Below are 14,478 nucleotides of genomic sequence, written 5' to 3' on the forward strand. Positions count from 1 at the left end.
CCGGGTCCTTGGCAGTGAGAGTGCAGAGTCCTAACCACTGGACCGCCAGGGAATTCCCACAATAACCCTATTTTTGTCAGCCATTCTACAGAGTGAATGAGGCTCAGAGTAGTGACATGACTTGTCCAAGGTCACATAACCAGCTGGAACCTGACTCAGGACTTAAATTCCGTATGATTTCAGTCCAGTATCCTGCACCCTCCCCCTGCTGCCTATGATTGACTGAGAAGGTACTTTACAAATTGTAAAATGATGAATATCATCATCATCATTTTTTTAAAAAAGTGATTGCTGTTCATTAACTAGTTTCCTCTAGAGCAGGAGTCCCCAGCCCCTGGGCCATGGACTAGTACCGGTCTGTGGCCTACTAGAAACTGGGCCACACAGCAGGAGGTGAGCGGCAGGCCAGCGAGCGAAGCTTCATCTGTATTTACAGCCCTCCGCATCGCTCATGTTACCGCCTGAGCTCCACCTTCTGTCAGATCAGCGGCGGCATTAGATTCTCATAGGAGCGTGAACCCTACTATGAACTGCGCAGGCGAGGGATCTAGGTTGTGCGCTTCTTATGAGAATCTAACGCCTGATGATCCGAGGTGGAGCTGAGGCAGTGATGCTAGCGCTGGGGAGCGGCTGCAAATACAGATTATCATTAGCTGAGAGGTTTGACTGCACAGAGACCATAATAAATCAATTGCTTGCAGACTCATATCAAAACCCTATCAGTGGGCTTCGCTGGTGGCGCAGTGGTTGAGAGTTCGCCTGCTAATGCAGGGGACACGGGCTTGAGCCCTGGTCTGGGAAGATCCCACATGCCACGGAGCAACTAGGCCCGTGAGCCACAACTACTGAGCCTGCGCGTCTGGAGCCTGTGCTCTGCAACAGTGTGAGGCCCGCGCACCGCGATGAAGAGTGGCCCCCGCTTGCCACAACTCGAGAAAGCCCTTGCACAAAAACGAAGACCCAACACAGCCAAACATAAAAATAAATAAAAGAAGGCTCAACATTTAAAAAACAAAAACAAAACAAAACACCCTATCAGTGAGTGGCAAGTGACAATTAAGCTGCATCTTACCTAGTAGACTGGACATAAGCAACACACTTCGGGTGTCACTGTATCGCATCACCCCCCAGATGGGACCATCTAGTTGCAGGAAAATAAGCTCAGGGCTCCCACTGATTTTGCATTATGGTGAGTTGTATAATTATTTCATTTTATATTACAATGTAATAATAATAGAAATAAAGTGAACAGTAAATATAATGCACTTGAATCATCCAGAAACCATCTCCCGCCACCCGCCATCCCCCTCCGTCTGTGGAAAAATTGTCTTCCACGTAACCGGTCCCTGGTGCCAAAAAAGGTTAGGACCGCTGCTCTAGAGGGAGCAGAGTACTTCTCAGTCCTGCCACTAGAGGGCAGAAGAGCCCCGGACTGGGACCCAGAGGTCCTGAGGGTGGTGCCCTGCCCACTCCTCACATCCTTGGGTCTTGAGCCCTCCTGATGCTTAGCTGTGTGCTGGAGGGTAGGAGCACAGAGCAGCGGGCTGGCCAGGGGGCAAGAGATGGCACAGCCTTTGGGAAATGGGAGCACATGCCCAGTCCTGACTTCAGTTCTGAGAGGAAAACGTCTGACAAGCAAGATGGCGGTTGGTCGTGACACCCTCCTCCAGGAAGCCCCCCGCTGACTCCCGGGCTGGGTCAGGAGCCCTCTTCTTGCTCCCATAGCCCTGGAATCCACGGCATCAGCATCACAGGGTACGTCACCTTCTCTATGCTCCCTTTGGACGGCCGGCACCTTGAGGGCCGTGCACTCTGACTCCTTCAGGGGTCCCAGCATGGGCCGAGCTCTCAGGGGTGCTTAAGGCTTATTGAATACATGTATGTGGGCAGCGGGTGTCTGAGCTGGGTTCAGAGCCCCTTCCTTCTGAGACTGCCCCGAAGGTGGAGCGAAGGGGAAGGGAGAATTCCTAAGACTGAAAGATGCTTATCTCCAGAGGCTCCGGAGACCACCCACTTGGCCCTGGGATGTCTGAATCTTTATACCAAGGTCTTGGCTGCACAATGCGACCATAAAATCACCCCCACCAGGTACTAAATGTTGTTTGTCATTTCATCCACGTTGTTTATCTCCTTAACCCCTGTGACACCTTCCAAACAGGTTCTATATATACCTTCCAGATCTTTCAAAGGAGGAAACAGAGGCTCAGAGAGAGGAAGTGAGGTCACACAGCAAATAAGAAGCAGAGCCTCTTTGAACCCAGACCCACCCGACCCAGGGCCTACTCCCTGAAGTCCTTTGCTCTAACAACCACCCTCTCCCAGCTCTGCAGCGGTTCCCAACTCAGGAAGCCCATGCATGTCCGCCAGTCACCACGGTGCTCACAGCAGCCCTGCAAGGTGGGCAGATGGGGATGGGAAGCATGGGGCAGTGTCGTACCACGGTTCACTCAGACGGTCGCTCAGGAGCAGCCCTTCCCAGCTCTGCGTTCAGTGATGTCAGGCTGGTGCTGGAAATGAGCCATGCTGGGCGTATTTACGCTACTGAAACCAGCTGCCCCCCATCCCTGTCACCACCCGACGTCAGAGCTTGTTAATCCTTCACCAGCACACCCCTGGATGAATAGGAGCCCACCGAGCCTCAGAGAGAAGTGAAGATACTGAGATGCTCACAGGCCATCTCTGCTTCCCAGCCAGGCTTCAGCCCCTCTGCCTGGCTCCCCCGGAGCCTCTGCCCTCCCTCTTTGCTCACATCCTGCCTGGGTGTGGGAATGATGCAGTTTCAGCAGCTGCGCCCCTGATCCTATTATCCCCTCCAGGGCGTGACAAGTGCCTGTGACTGGCCCTGCTGGGCCTCCTGCCCCTCCCTCCTCCTGCCTGTGGACTGGGGGTGCTCCTGGCCCCCCCCCCCCGGTAAATCTTGTGCCCAGCGGGTAGTGGGATGCCTCGAACCCGACTTTGATATCCCTCAAGCTGTGACCCGCCAAAGAAGAGTGACACCAAATGGTGTCACATCCACCTTGCCTCAATGCCTGTCTACACCTGCCCCCCGCAGGGTAGGGTGAAGCAAGGCTTTGCGAAGGCAGGGGTGGACATGTGCTGGAAGGCTGTATTTCTCGGCTGAGGTAGTGGCTGGTGGCACTGGTCACTCAGGGCCCCAGTGGCACCCTGGCCACTCAGCCCTACACTCACTCGGGCTGCTGGGGGTGGTTTTGGGGTCCAAGCGTGCAGTCAGTGCACCTGGAGGTGAGGACATGTGGACGGGCTCGGGGAGGAGCATAGGGAAGGAAGGGGGGCCCACATCCCCTTTTCCCAAACAGGTGCCTCCCTACTGGACACCCCCACCGAGTCTGCTGGTTTCCAGGAAAAGGCCGATGCAATCGCTGAGTCAACGGATTGAGGCTGGTATCACCCTAGCAGCTCTACGAGATGAACCTGTTGCTTCCAGGGCCCAGCAGGGCCTGCCCAGGATCCCCGGACCTGGCCAGGTTCCCGCTACCCACCCTGCACCATTGTTCCTACCTGGCAACCAGCCCTGCCTCTCTCGCTCTCCTTCTCTCCTGCCCCAACCTCTAGCCCAAACATCACGTCATGCCCCGAACCAGCCTCTCTCCAACTTCCCAGATGCCAGACTTGCTCGCTCTGCAGTAGGAGGGGGTGTCAGGAGACCTGGGTGTGAATTCCGGGACCACACGTACCGGCTCTGTAACCTTGGGCAAGTCCTTTTACCTCTCTGAGCCTCAGTTTCCTCACTGATGAGATGCAGGTTGTCACCCCACTGGGCCTTACTGTTCAAAGGATAGAAGGGGCCCAGAGGGTGCCGGCAGGCAAGAGGTGTTCAGGGAATTAATGGCTTTTACAGACTCTCCTCCAGCATGACCTGTTTTCCCAGGGCCTGTGGGGGAGAAGGGAGCTGTGGAATCTTCTGCTCGCCCACCTCACATCCGTCAGCATCAATCGTCGTGCTCATCATACAGCTCCCTGGCTCACTGGCGAAATGGGTTCGAGCTTCCCACCTGCGTCTCCCACCTGAGCCGGCTCTGAGTTCCTGGCATTAGCAGAGCCTGAGGTGTGGGCAGGGAATGGACACGGCCAGAGGCCACCATCTGGGCGAGGTCAGGACCTGGAAGAATCCAGCCTGTCCAAGAGGAGAGCGGACAAGACTGCCTTGTGGGGGGATTCGGAGGGGAGGCCTGGTCCTCTCCGGGGCAGCTCCAGGTGATGGCCCCCGGCCAAGGAGCCCATGCTGTAGGCTTAGTGCCCACACCCTGGTTCTGGTGTAGCACGGCACCCCTGCTCCAGACAGCGTCTTCTTGTTTTTTGGGGGTTTGGGAGGAATTAGTGAAGTTGTTCTGTAATTAGCAGTGTGGTGGGCACCATCCAGGACTCGCAAGGGGGGCTGGGAAAGAAGGGGAGAGAGCCTGGGGACCAGGATTGCTCAACAAATGACCGGTGAAGTGGGAAGAGTGGGAAGGGAGTGGTGGATTGAGTAGAGTGAATCAGTGAATGAATAAGTGAGTGAGTGAATTAATGAATAAGCTAGTGCCTAAACAATATTAGCAAACACTTAGGTAGCTCTCGCTACATGCCTGGCGTTGTTCTAAGCCCTTTCCTTGTCTGTACTAACTCAGTCATCACAAAAGTAAGCTGTCTTACTACCTCCATTTCATGGAGGCACAGAGAAGTTAAGTAACTTACCCCAAGTCATACAGATGGTAAGTGACTGAGTTGGGATTGAACCCCTACAGGCTGGCTCCAGAGTCTCCCGATACCAAATGGGAGCACAGCCCCAGGACTAGGAGGAGAGTTCATAGCTGAGTGGTGGGAAGCTGGATTTTGCAGTCTGGACCTTGAGACTTCAGACTTCACATTATTTCGTAGGTCGTTCATTCATTCATTCCACATATCTGCTGGCCACTCACTCACTCACTCATCCATTCACTGAGTGCTAGCTCTGGGAAAAGGAGGGGTGAGAATTATGTTTCTGTTCTGCCCTGGCAAAATGTGTCCTTCAGGGCTCAGCTCAGGTGCCACCTCCTCCAGGAAGCCTTCTCTGATATCCTCTGCAGAGGCTCCTGGGCTTCCCTCAGTATTATCTTCCCCCTGCGCCTGCTTCCCTCTCTAGTAGGGCAGTGCTTTAGTCTCTGAATTCTTGGTATACCTTGGGTGCTCAATAAAAGCTTGATGAAGCAACTTGTTGCTGCTGGGCCTCCTCCTGGGTACTGCCAGCACCCTGCTCTCTGCTGCTTCCTCTCCTCACTCCAGCCAGGATGCTCCAGTGTCTGGGCACACCCCCCAAAAGACTTTCCCATCCTGCTGGTGAGTGGAAACTCCCCAGGCACTGGTTCCAGCCAGGGGCCATGATCAGCAGGAGTGGGATTCACCCCTGCCTCGGGAGGGAGGGAACTGGGCCCGCCCTAGCTCAGCAACCAACAGCAGCCTCTTCCTTTGCTGGCTAAATGTTTGTTTTCAAATTCCTGAGGCCCGCATCACCTCTCACCCCTGTCCCCACTGGCCCCCGGCCTGGCTTTGCTTCCTTCCTCCCCTTACTTGACCAGGCTGGTTTGCCCTGGGGAGCTGGGCCAAGCCTGTCTCTCCTGCTGCCCACCAGCTAGGGCCCAAGCCTTGAACTGGCTGACTGGGGAACCCAGAGATTGGGGCATGAGACAGGGAGCTCAGGAGCCGTCCCCAGCTCCTCCGCAGAGAGTATGGAAAGGCCAAATCTTTTCGCTCTTCAGGGAATCACAGGCTGGTAGCCAGAACAAGTTACTGGGTTAGTCGGGTTGGGCAGACCTAGGCCTGGCTGAGGAGGCCCAGCACAGGTCAGACCTAATTCAAACCCTCCCCAGCTGGGAGTCTTGAACAAGTAGTGTGGTGGGTCTCAAACTTGAACTCTTGTGCCTCAGAATCACCCAGGAACCTCGACAAAAATACAGACTCCTGGGCCCCATCCTCTGACTTTCTGATTCAGTGGGTCTGAGGGAGAACCCGGGGGTCTGAATTCAGAGCGTGCTTCCCTGGTGATTCAGATGCAGGAGGCCCACACTGCTGACACACAGTGGTGAAAAGCTTGAAGAAGACAAAGCCAGGTTAGACGGACAACCACGGGTTCTAACCCCAGCTCTACCATGTACCTGTGCTACGACTGACCTTTGAGAACTGCACCTTCCGGTTCAGTGGGCACTGGCCACAGGTGGCTGTTTACGTTTAAATTCATTGAGATGAAATAAAATTCAAGCCAGGTCCTCGGGGGCATTGGCCACAATGCCAGTTCTCAGGAGCCACCATATGGCACAGAGCAGATACAGAACACTACCATCCAGCCGTCACTCCATCCACAGAAAGTTCTCTTGGACGGCACTGTTATAGAATGTCAGCTCCACGAGGGCAGAGATAATCATTTGCTTTGTTCCCTGGTGTCCGAGATATACAGCATAGTGCCTGGAACATAGTTGGAGATCCATAAATACTTTTTTAGTTGATTTTTTATTGTGTTAAAATAGACCACATATAATGAAAAATTGACCATCTTACCCATCTTTAAGTATCCAGCTCTGTGGCATTAAGTATATTCACATCGTTGTGCAACCATCACCACTATTCATCTGCAGAACTTTGTCATCATCCCAGACTGAAACTCTGACCCTATGAAACAATAAATCGCTATCAATAAATGGGTGATCTTGGTCACCTCCCTGCCCTGAGCTTCAGCTTCCTTACCTGCACAATGGGTGTCATACGAGTTCCCATCTTGCGAGTCTGTAAAGGTTAAATGAGATCTAGAGCGTGTGTTTAGCACAGACCCTGACGCAGACTAAGTGCTCATTAAATGTTCGCTTTTGGGGTTTCCCTGGTGGCGCAGTGGTTGTGAGTCCGCCTGCCGATGCAGTGGACGCGGGTTCGCGCCCCGGTCTGGGAAGAGCCCACATGCCGCGGAGCGGCTGGGCCCGTGAGCCATGGCCGCTGAGCCTGCGCGTCCGGAGCCTGTGCTCCGCAACGGGAGAGGCCACAACAGTGAGAGGCCCGCGTACCGCAAAAAAAAAAAAAAATGTTCGCTGTTACTGTGTTATTGCCCCATCGGGCAGTCTCGCCTGAGTATCCCACAACTCCCTGCTCTCTGAACTCTCCATTCAAGTAGACAGAAACAGGGACCACTGTTGGTGTGAATGACATGGGTGTTTTTGTCTCCAGGGCATGAGCCGCTGTTGCCTTTGTGTCCTCAGCCAGGCTAGCTACCCTGATGACCGTCACTTCCAGCTGCTTCACCAACAGCTGTCCTGGGACCCTGCAACACCCCCTGAAATGCGGACGGAGTTGGAATAAACCCTTACAGACGATGTCAAAGTACAGATGGGAAGGCTGAGGCCCAAGGTCACATAGGAAGGCAGAGGCAGAGCCACGGCTCAGAGCAGGAGTGCTGATCCCAATCTTTTCAAGACACTACGTGACTGGCACATGGGAGCCACTGACTGAATGAATGGATGGATGAATGAATGAATGCTGTCAGGTGGATGAACCTCCTTCTGCAGCTGAAGAAACAGGCTCAGGGAGGTTAAGTGAGGTGCTTGGTAAATGTTTATGGAATTGATCGCATAGTGTCAGAGGGCAGGGCATACTGGCCAGGCACCTTGAACCCTGCAGTACCTTTAATCGCTGCCCCCAAGGGACAGCCAGGACGGTCTGTTGATCTGGACAGGAAGTTATCATGGCGGAGTAGAAGGAGAAGCTATCTCTTGACATCATGAAGGAAGGAAGGAATTTCTTTGGTTTTGGAGTCAGACAGACTCAGATCTGTCACAGATCTTGAGACAAGGGAGCAGTCTTGCTGAGCTCTCAAACTTTCTAAGCTTGGGACCCTCCCGAGACATTATAAAAGCTGTGGCCTCCAGCCACTGGTGAGCTGGTAAATGTTTACCAACTGGCCCTCTCAAAGGAGAAAACAAATGCTCTGGTTTGCCTCATTTGCTGATTGCTATGGTGTAGACGCTTCCACTCACGGTTATTTCAAGGTACCAATGAAAGCTGGCTCACAACACTCATGAAATGTTAACAACACGCTCTCCCTGAGCCAGACGAGCCACAGCTCCAGCCCGTCAGGCCAGGCTCGTCCCCTTCCCGTGCCTCATCTTCCTCGGCTGTAAAGTGGAGGTGCTGATGGCTCCTACCTGCAGGGCTGTCGTGAGGATGAAATGGGTTGTTTCTACGCTCCAACCCAGAGGCCGGGAGATCAGCAAGTCTAGGGGGGCACCGTGGAAGGTCCCACCTTCCAGCCCTGGCTGGGGCGTGTTGAGGGGGCCCAGAGGGCAGCCAGGAGCCTCAGCTGTGGGAGACCGGCACCTCATCCCCTTCCCACCCCTGGACTCCTGGGCAGCCTATCCTTCCTTTCTGATTCCCGGCCCAAGGATTCCTGGGTTGCCCAGTGGAGGTGACCACGAAGCCCCCCGCCCTTCTGTTTGGGCCACTTCCGGAAGCGGGTGGAGCAAGGGGGTGGGCAGAGCAGCTCAGTGGTGACAACAGAGTTTGCCCAAACCTGGAAAGACAGGCTCATCTGCCCGAGTCTGGCTAATCCCCTCCTTTCACCCTGGCTTAATTCCTGTACCGTGGGAGGTGGGGGGAATTCCCCTCCGCCACCCATGCAGCCCCTCCTATCCCTACCTGAATGCTGGCAGGACCCTGGGCACCCAAGGGAGCCCTCCTTTGACAGTGGGGTACCAGATCACGGTGCCATGCCCCACTCTGCATCTCTCCTCTTGGTTTTGGCATCTAAGACGCCTGCATCCAGGGGCAGTGAGCCTGGCAGCTAAGGGGAGCTGATCATGTTGAGAAGGGTCCTTCTCACTTTGGGAGGGAAGACTGCATTCCTGGCCAGGTGTTCTAAAAGATTCTTTGTAAAGAACAGGAGAACACAACAAAATATTAGGGCAGAAAGGGACCTATGGCAAAGACAAGCCTTCTGCTGCAAAGATGGGGAAACTGAGGCCAGGGAGGGGAAAGGTCATGTTCATAGTCGCACAAGGACTCAGAGGCTGAGCTGGGACCTGGACCCGGTCCTTGGATGGACAGTCTCTTTTTTGCTACCTGGTGAGTGGTGGAAGGGGCTGGAAGGTAGTGGCGCAGGAACACGGCTGTGCTGGAGGGAATGGGTGACCAGTCAAGGCCTACAATTTCCCTCTTGCTGGTGACCACCCTCCTGCAAGCCCCAGGCCCTGAGAAGTGGAGTGAAGGTGAGTCTGGGGGTGGAACACTCCCCTTCCTGAGGTGTAGATGATGCTGCCTGCGGGTGGGGACCTGGGTCTGCCCAGCTTTGCCCTTAATTCCCTGTGTGGCCTTGGGCAATTCATGGTCCCTCCCCCCACCCCACCCCCGCCCCTTGACACCAGTCTCTCTGGCAGCAAAATTGGCGGTTTGGACCAGACCAGTGGTTGAAAACTTGTTTTAAGCTGCAGAATGATTGTCTAGGTGCCTGGTATAGAAAACAGACACAAGAGGGACAGAGCTGGGGAAGCTGGGGTTTGAAGAGGGGCCGACAGCAGGAGCGTGGAAGATTGGGGTCCTGGAGCCTCAGCTCCTCAGACACCAGGGGAGGGGACTCAGCCCTCCACGGCACCGCTGGGGATTGCACCTGTAGGGAGGGGTGGGATGCTACGTCTTGGGCCACACCCCAAGGGAGGGAGTCCGGTACCACCCTCGACCCCTGAAAGAGATGGAGAAAGACAGAGAGGTCAAGAGATAGAAAGACAGAGATAGACAGAGACAGAGACAGAGGCAGGGAGGCAGAGTGAAATAGAGCAAGACAGAGAAAAACAGAGGAAGGGAGGCCCCCAAAAGAGAAATATTCGAGAACGAAATGGAGAGAGAAGGAGAGGGAGAGAGGGGGAGGGGAGAAGAAGAGACACATGTTTCCACTCAAAGTTCTTTTTTGTTTAAAATAAAACCGACCCAACAATCTCTGCTGCTGACGGTTGGCTGGAACCCAGGCCCCAGGCAGAGTGTGCCCACGGGCCTCCTGGCCCCCTGCCTGGGAAACTCAAGTCATAGCTGCCTGGGGCTCTGCTCTCAGCCACCTCTGACACAGAGCCTCGTCCCCTGGCACCGCTCAGACCTGAGGGGCCCAGGAGGGACCCCAGAGCAGGCGGGGCCCCTGAGGCTTCTCCCAGATACCCCCCCAAGGGGGCTGCCCCTGCCAGAGCTTCGCGGTCATTCTGGGCTGGGAGCAACCAGCCACGATGAGGCCTGAGTCCGAGGGCCAGGCGGGGCAGCGTGGCCAGGAGGAGGGACAGGGTCAGGCTCGGCATTAACTTGGGGCCTGGTCAGCAGGGGTCCCTGCAGCCCTGGGTCGAGGGCACCTGGCTGGGAGTGACCTGTGTGCCGTGGGGACCATGGAGGGGATTATGCGAGGAAGAGCAGGCGGGCTGGGTCGGGGGCCAGGCTTGCTCAGAGCCCCTCCATCTCACACGCACATATTTTGCACTTAGACCCCAAATTGTGGTCTGGCCTAAGCCCCAGGGACCCAGGCAGGAGTGAAGCTAGTCTGAGGGCAGCTAGCGTCTGTAGGGCACCTCAGGGGCCCCAGAAACCGCTAAGCGCTGAATGCAGCATCTCATTGAAGCCTCACACCCCATGAGGTTGGAGCCATCATAACGTCCGTCCACTTCACGGATCACGAAACCGAGGCTCAGAGGAGTGAACGCGCTCACCCAAATCTCTTCATGAGCAAAATGTGGGATTTGAACCCGGATTTGCTCACCCACCACAGCCCCACACCCTGGGACAGTGGGAGCTTCTGGGGTGTGAAGCCAGCCCCTGGCATCCCAGGGCCCGTGGAGGGGGCGCCCTCCACCCTCGGGCCCGGGCTCCTGTCCCTTCCGGAGCTGAGAGGCAGGTCTGAGGACAACTGATCCCTGGGGTTTTGTTCTTGGCACAAAGGCATCCGGACCCAGGCTTAGTGGTGAATGGCGAGGGGCCCGCGGCCCCCCCCCCCCCGTGCGCAGGCCTGGCAGGCTCCGCTCCTGCCTGCTTCCCCACAGCCTGGGAGCCCTCAGCTTCCTATTCAGAACCCTGGCTCAGCCACCGACAGGAGTATCAAAGGCAGGCAGATCTGGGGGGATTAAAGGAGGCAGTGAGAGGCTGCGGGTGCTGGGGAGGAGCTGGGGACACTCACATGGGACTCCGTACTATGTGCTGGGCACCCCCTGATCTCACGTAGTCCTCATGGCCAGCGGCAGTGTAGGTAACGATGGGAATTGGAAGGCCAGAGAGGGAAGGGACTTGCCCAAGTTCACACAGCAAGTCGGAGGCAGAGCCAGACTTCAAATCCAGGTGACCCAGCTCCCACGCAGGGCTTTTTTCATGAAACAAGTTTCCTCTGTGCTTCAGACACCCCTGTCCTGTGGCCTCTTTCAGAGACAGAGAAAAGGGCAAAGGCAGGCAGAGAGAGGACACACCAGCTGGCAGAAGGGAGGAGAGAGGGGCTCTCCTAGGGGAAGCTTCCCCTCCTGAGCGCCTGAGGGGGGCGCTGGGGAACGAGGGCTGCAGTGCCGCCCGGACTGTGCCAGGTCTGGTAGAAGAGCCGAGGAGGGACAGGGGACCCCACGAGGCCAGAGTGCCAGGACGAGGGGAGATGAAAGCCCAGGGCTTCCCCACCCAGAGCCTCCTGTACCAGGTCTGCCCCCGGCCAGTGTGAGGAGTGGGGCCTGGGGGTCCTCACTGACCTGCGACTCAGACTCACCTGGGAGAGAAGGGAGTGCGGGTCTCAACAGTGAGGGCTCTGGGTGGGTGTAGAGGATGAGGGGAGCAGTTGGACCCTGAGGTTCTGCCCTGCCGTGTGACGTCAGGGAGGTAGAAATCCCTCTCTGGGCCTCATTCTCCTTCTAGGGCCCCAGAGCCAGAAGACCTCCTCATTCTGTCATGGCGATGCCTGAGGGCCCCCTTCACTGAATCCTTCGGTGAGGCAGGCTTGTGCTAAGGCCTGGACCTGCGTTCTCTCATCCAATCCTCACAGCAGTTGCACCAGAATCATTTTCCCCCCACTTGACAGATGAGAAAACTGAGGCTCAGAGAGGCCTTGTCCAAGGTCACACAGCTCATAAAGATGTCAGAGCCTCACGACCTCACTTTGGCCCCCGGTCTCAGATGCCAAGCTGTGGGCTGGGATCCCAGCAGGCTGGTCCCAGGGCCTGGACAGTTGTAAGGCCCCGTGCCTCTGTCTGAGGCCCCCTCCTCCCTCCCGGTGCCAAGGTGGCAGAGCAAGGTGCTGACCTGCCCCCAGTTGCAGGCACCCCCAGGAATGCCGCTGCATTCCTGTGGTGCGGGCGTGGCGGCCCGCGGCTCTGTTTGCCCCGGGCCTGTGCTGGTTGTTAAGCAAGTCCCAGCTCCAGGCGCTGAGTCAGCAGGCCGTGCAGCTCTGTCGCTCCCAGCAAACCCCCATCACCAGGAAGGTGGTGGCAGGAGGGGAGGGGGAAGCTCTGCTTCCCTTGCAGGGGGAGGGGGGTGGGGGGAGATGCCTTAGTGGCGGAAGTCGGGCTGAGTCCTGCGTGGGGAGCTAAGAGGCTCCCTGCAAAGGAGTTGAGTCAGTGGAGCTCAGGGCCCAGAGCGAGGACTTCAGACCCGAGTGGGGGCATCTGGGCTTTCAGTATCGCCTTCCATATGCCGGGCGCCATGCTGGCTGCTTTGCCAGGCCTCTTATCTCCTCTAATAAAAGTGACTCACTATCCTGATCCTCCATGTTTCATATGGGGAAACTGAGGGGCAGCCAGGTCCTTAGTGAGCAAAGGGCAGGGCCAGGCCTGTGACTCAGAGCCTTGCTCACCGTGCAGGGTGGTCGGGAGGGACCCCCTGTTCCCCCAGGCCTGGCCTCGTGCGCCTGCACCAGCCCCTCCCGCGCTGGGGCCTCAGTTTCCCGTCTCTGCTGGGATCAGCGAGGGTCTCTCCAAGCCCTAATGGGGAAGGGAAAGCGGGGGCCCGCCACGTCCTCCTCAGTGCTATTTGCTCTTGATTAGGGACAAGTCACTTCCGCTGGCTGGCCTCACCCTCCAGGCCAGCCTTTGATCTCCTGGCGGTGCCTGCCTTCAGATTCCCTTTATCTTTATGGGCAATGCCCCTGGGCACCACCCTCACCCCCTCCACCCCCCACTGGCACCCAGAGGGCAGAGGGGGGCGCACCCAGGAGAAACAAGAGTGGTGGTGGGAGGAGCCTGGGCCAAGAAGGGCCGGGACGTAGAAGCGTCTCGGACGTTGGCCTCACGGTGCCAGCTCTGCTCCCCGCCGGGTCTCCCTTGGAACAGAACCGGCGGGTTGTGGGCAATGGGAGACAGGATGGGACAGACGGTGGGGCACGTGGGGGGCGGGGTCAGGAGGCCAGGAGTTTCGATGGCTGGTTTTGGTGGTGTTTGATAAGAGAAGGAAGGGGTGGTCAAAGTCCGTGGGAGCCGGGGTGGGGGCAGGAGACGTGGTGGGGTGGGAGAGGGGCAGTGGGTCTGATTCCCAGCCTGCCTGCCAGTTTATGCCCCACTGCCCGAGGCCTCAACCTGGGTCTGAGGACCTGCTGCCCCCTGCCCTGCCTCCCCTCTCAGGCTTGGGGGGAGGGGACTCGAACAGATGGCAATGATTTGGGGGCCCAGGGCTGAAGGAGGCCGTGTCTGTGGGGCCTCCTCTGACATGTGCGCCCTGAGCTGATGGGCTGGGCTGGGGGGGTCCCTGTCTGATGGGGGAAGGCTTGGCCCCTGCCCTGGGAATATCTCTCCTCCAATGAAAGAGACACAGCCCCTGCCCTCAGGGAGCTCCTCGTCTCGGGAGAGGGCACACAGGCCGTTCCTGGAAAAGCATCCCGTCAACTGCTGGAGGACCTATTGTGCCCTTCCCCTGGGGGATTCACAGTCTGAGGGCAGAGGGAGGCAGGCGGGCACGGCTGCGAACGAGCAGGCCTGCTTGGAGTCCAACCCCTTCACCTGCTGGGCCTGGTCAGGCCAATTTGGAGGCGAGGAAGACAGGGCAGGGCCCAGAGACACCCCCACCCGCACCAGGGATCAGCCTGAGGTCAGGCCCAGGCTGGGGAAGGGGGGGGGGGTTTCTGCCAGACTGGCCCCGGGGCACAGGTTCGGGCTGTGACATGAGGTGGATCCGCTGTGCAAAACAGTTATTACCGCTGCTCCTCTAGGCCCCGGCGAGACAGGGAGGCTCTGTTACAGGGATGGAGCTGCAGGCAGCCCTCCCTCCTCATCCCACCCCACCCTGCCCACCGCACGCGGGCACACACACACACACCCGGGCACAGACACGCACATCTGTGCGCACACGCAGCCAGACATGCTAGTTGTATGATTTTGACCAAGTCCTTTCACCTCCCTGAGCCTCAGTTTCTTCAGCTGTGAAATGCGGATCGTAACAGCTCACATGCCTGGCACCTCCCTCCCCCACCCGTTCCCTTACTCTGGGACACGCAGACGTGGGCACATACGCGTCCTTACACACTCACGTGGGCAC

Source organism: Tursiops truncatus, chromosome 1 (genome assembly GCF_011762595.2).
Source record: "Tursiops truncatus isolate mTurTru1 chromosome 1, mTurTru1.mat.Y, whole genome shotgun sequence".
NCBI classification, from domain to species: Eukaryota; Metazoa; Chordata; class Mammalia; order Artiodactyla; family Delphinidae; genus Tursiops; species Tursiops truncatus.